General features: G+C 43.4%; 1 protein-coding gene across 3 annotated transcripts in view; it reads left to right on the plus strand.

Annotated features, from left to right (window-relative positions):
• The first annotated feature begins 4431 nt into the window (after positions 1–4431).
• The window catches only part of HKR1 (HKR1, GLI-Kruppel zinc finger family member), a 29776-nt gene continuing 29542 nt past the window's right edge, over positions 4432–4665 (plus strand). The window contains exon 1 of one of the 3 annotated variants that reach the window (XM_011992737.1): positions 4432–4471. The gene's annotated coding sequence lies outside the window, so the exon portion shown is untranslated. The remainder of the gene's footprint in view (positions 4472–4665) is intronic. The other 2 variants (XM_011992747.1, XM_011992756.1) reach the window with 2 other exon arrangements.

A 4665-nucleotide genomic window follows, 5' to 3' on the forward strand; every position in this document is an offset into this window, starting at 1 on the left:
AAAAAAAAAAAAAAAAAATTAGCATTATTTTTGGTGCAAAAGTACTTTAACATCTTAAATACTCATATAATGGAAGATACTGGAAGATACTTTAACTCTTAGAAAGAATGAGTTAACTCCTTATCTTCTATAAAGGTATCCTAATATCTTTGTACCCGAAGTGGTATCTGAGGCAAATTGTTACATTAAAAAAGGAAAATGCTTTATAATAAAAAAGGAAACGTTACATAGTAGCCCTCGCTTACCTGCAGGAGATGTGTTCTAAGAACCGCAGTGGATGTCTGAAAGTGTGGATAGTATTGACCCAATTGCTGTCAATCAGAACACACTTCTGCTTGTTTTCCAAGCACAAATTTAATTTTTTTTTTAATCTTAACTAAGCACTTATCACACATGTGACTGTACTTTTTAGAGCTTGGGGTTCAACGAACAAGACTAGCAGAAATTTCTTTTTCCTCCTTACACTGTCACAGCTAGATTTGTTCTTACCATAGATCTTAGCAACCTCAGCATACAACTTATTTTCCTTATTCAGTCAAGAATTTTCACATTTTCACTTAAAGAAAACACTTTAGGGCTCCTGTTCTACATATCTAAATTGGCAGCATCACTACTCTTGCATTTTAGGGCCATCAGGTAAAATTAGAGTCACTTAAACACAAGCACTGTGATACTGCGGCAGTCATTCTGATAACCAAGTTGGCTACTCACCGACTATGGGTAGCGCATACAGCATGCATCTGCTGAACAAAGGGATTGTTCATATCCCAGGCAGAACAAAGCAGGACAGTGAGATATTTCATCACGCTACTCAGAACAGCCCACAGTTTAAAGCTTATGAACTGTTTCTTTCGGGAATCTTGCATTTAATATTTTCAGACCACAGTTTACTGTGGGTAACTGAAACTGTGGCAAGTAGAACCATGGATAAAGGGGGACTACTGTATATGCTGTGTGTGTGCAAATACATGAATCGTGGAGAATATCATGGGAAGATGCTCATCATCTTGTTAACTCGTTATTTCAAGAGTGGAACTGGAGGGGGAATAATGCCTTTCCTTTATATTTATTTGTAATATTTCATTTTCATTATGAACATGTGTTATTTTATTATTTTTTAATAATAAAGACAGGCAAAAAACATATATGTAATTTTCATTCAAGCCGAAATCTTCAAGGCAATCATATATAATTAAATAGATAAAGCAAAGAGAACATTTTAAATTCCTGAAGGGAAAGGGGAAAATAAAGCACAATGTGAAAACCAAGTGAGTCTAAAAGCAGCAATGTATCATAATGCCTAAATTCGTGGGACCAATTCCAATCCAGTCCAAGAAAGCAGACACTGGCGATCAACATTCCCTTTCAGGCCCCTGCAGGGTCAAGAGAGTGCTCCTGGAATAGATTGAGAAACTCGAGCAGGCTAAGTGAGGTGCCAGGAATAAAGACACCGCCTGACTGACACATTCTCCACTCTCCCTTCACCCGCTCCTCTCCCCACCGCGCTTCCATCAGTCTCCAACTCTGCCCTCTTCCCAAGAGCCTCAGATTGAAACCTTGCAAGGAAGACACCGATTCTCAGTCACAGACTTGGTAATCTGAGCGGCAAAAGTACATGATCTAGTGCTCCCTCTACTCCCCGCTACTCCCCTTGCCACTGCTGCCTAGCACCTGCCCCCTCCTCCATAATTTGAACTGTCCTCCCAGGACTTGGAGGCGGGTCGGCCCAAGCGCTTCTTAATGCCCAATATGGAGCAAACCTCCCCTATCTTGCACATCCATTGGGTAAAAGATCTGTCTACTTAAGTATAACTGCCACTTTCCCTTCTTTCTGCGTTGCCTGGATACAGACTGTCTGCCTATTAACAGCTGGTCGCGTTTCCCATTGGTCACCGTTTCCGGAAGCCCGCCCCCAAGTATCCAGGAGCCCAGCGCACGCTGGGTCTGCAGGCGCCATCCAGGCGCACAGCGGGAATCGTGGCTCAGCAACTTTGGGGTGTGCGGCCGAGCGTCTGCCAAACATGGGACGCTGGAGGGTCAGTGTCGGGGAGTCCTGGCCTTCAGTAGGCCATCGCCACGGCAGAAACTGGGGCCCAGGCTGCGTCCAGGCCCTTCCCTGGCCGTCCACAGGTCTCATGGGCGCCCGGACTGGGGCTGATGTAGTTTCACGACCTCTGACCCATAGGATCTAGAGATTAAAGGTATAAAAACGGGGACTTTTCAGCCCACTCAGGTAAAACATCCTTTTATTTTTCAGCAGGTGTTTTGTTGCAGAATGCCCCGAGGGGAGGGAGTGACTGCCGGGTTTAGGTTTATTAAGTAAAATAAACTCCTGGTTTAGATTATGTTTATAATATGGCTCCCCGACCTTTAAAATTTCCCACTTTTTGCCAGTTGTATTATTTAGTGGGATGTGTTCGATAAGGACGGCCAGTTAAAATGGCTTTTTGTTGTTGTTGTTGTTACTAAATAAACCAATTTTTAGTTTTGATTGTCCTAACAACAGCAACTTCTCAGGCTTAATAAAACACTTATTTTGAGACGTTTCTGTTTCTGTGAAAGGCATAGCAAGTTACTTTGGAATTGTTTTAAAGGAATTAAATTCCTGGTTTTGGTACCTCAGTAGCAATTTCTCCCCCAATTTCTTTAAAATCTTATTTTTGGGGCACGTATAATATATAGAGTAACTTTTGTGAAAGAAACAGCCAGCTAAGGAGGTATTGGGATTTCCTTTATGAAATATAATCCTAGTTTTGATTTTTTTTCCTCTACCTCCCGGATTCACGTGATTCTCCTACCTCAGCCTCCTGAGTAGGTGGGATTATAGGCGCGTGCCACCACACCCAGCTAACTTTTGTATTTTTAGTAGAGATGGGGTTTCACCATGTTGGCCAGGATGATCTTGATCTTGTGACCTCGTGGTTCGCCCGCCTCAGCCTCCCAAAGTGGGTTTTGATTTTTTTTTATAACGGTAATGATTCTGTCTTCTTAACTCCTTTAAAATCTTGGTGGGCTGAGCGCGGTGGCTCACACCTGTAATCCTAGCACTTTGGGAGGCCTAGGCGGGTGGATCACTTGAGGTCAGGTGTTCAAGACTAGCGTGGCCAACTTGGTGAAACCCTGTCTCTACTGAAAATACAAAAATCAGCCGGGCGTGGTGGCGGGCGCCTGTAATCCCAGCTACTTGCAGGAGAATTGCTTGAACCTGGGAGGCGGAGGTTTCAGTGAGCCGAGCTGAGATTGTGCCACTGCACTCCAGCCTGGGCATAGAGCGAGACTCAGTCTAAAAAAAAATATATATATATACACACACACACACACACAGACACACATATATACATATATATACACATACATATATACATATATATACACACACGTACGTATATACGTATTTTTTTTACAAATCCTTGTAAACCAGATTTTTGACTCACTTTGCAGGCTTTGCCAAATGGCCTTTTTACCCTCATGTATATTGCATTTTCTTTGGATATTCTGATGAATTCTCAAGGGGATTGTATGATTGTATTCCTGTATTTTACCATTCATGAGTTTAGAAGTGTGTTTACTTTCCTGAGTTTTCATTTTCTTTTTCTTCTGTCGTATGTAATTTACAGAGCAAATACCCACCAGAACGGATAACTTGGATGTGGAATGTGAGTTTCTTTGCGCTTATCAAGTGAGGGTGATTTTTAGTCAATGAGCATTCGGTATATGCCTGGAAAACCAACAGCCGCTGTTTAGGTTCAGAGCCAGCCTTTATCAGCTTTCTGATGCCAAACCCATCAGTGAACTTCTCTGTATATTTAATTCATCGTGAGGAAAATGGTGACACCGAGGGTGACTGATTTCCAAGTTTACATCGGTTGCCCCAGGGGAAGTGCCTGGCCCCCATCTGGTCCTTGCTGCTCTAACTGCCCTGTTAATTGAAGGAATGTGCTATAAACACTTCCGGGACTGTTGCTGTCATTTACTGTCCTCATACTTTATAGAGAAGCCCATATTGTCAGCCTCTTCCTCTGCTTTCTGTCATTTCTAAACCACCTCACCCGACCTGGTGTAAATTTCATTGTGCGTGAGTTTGCACAGATGTAATTTGGCCTACACGTCTCCTCAAAGCCTAATGTCCGCCTCCCACCTCCACTAGGATCTGGAGTCTCAGGACGCACTACCTCTGCCACCCACTGCAAGCTTGAACATTTCATGGTGGACACCCCTCCCTGACTTTGTATTAAAGTGGGTTTTCTTGGGTCTTTTTCTCTGTGTGTCTGTACTGTGCTATAGTGTGTGGAGCCAGTGGGATTTGCCCTGTGATCCTGAAGGAGGGTCACAAGGAGTTGTTGAGCAAAGAGGGGCTGATGGTTCTTAAGGGGGTCCCACAGAAGGGAGAGGCCAAACATACTCAGGCAAATCTTGTTTTTTTATTCTTGTAGGTCCAGATTTTGGAGGAATCTCTCTAGAGGTTGAACAGGTAAGACTCACCTTTCAGTAGTTACACCAAGAAAGGCCTAGCTGATGACTTAGGCTATGGTTTTGGGCTGCACGAGAGTGGTCAGGCGGACAGTGGGGATGTCTACACATAACCCAAACGGAAAAGAGAAAAGGCCCCTGAGAAATCAGGGCAAAGTCCCACAGTGTCTCTTTCCACTGGCATGTGGGTTACCT

This window comes from Mandrillus leucophaeus, unplaced genomic scaffold, assembly GCF_000951045.1.
Source record: "Mandrillus leucophaeus isolate KB7577 unplaced genomic scaffold, Mleu.le_1.0 Scaffold1107, whole genome shotgun sequence".
Taxonomy (NCBI): domain Eukaryota; kingdom Metazoa; phylum Chordata; class Mammalia; order Primates; family Cercopithecidae; genus Mandrillus; species Mandrillus leucophaeus.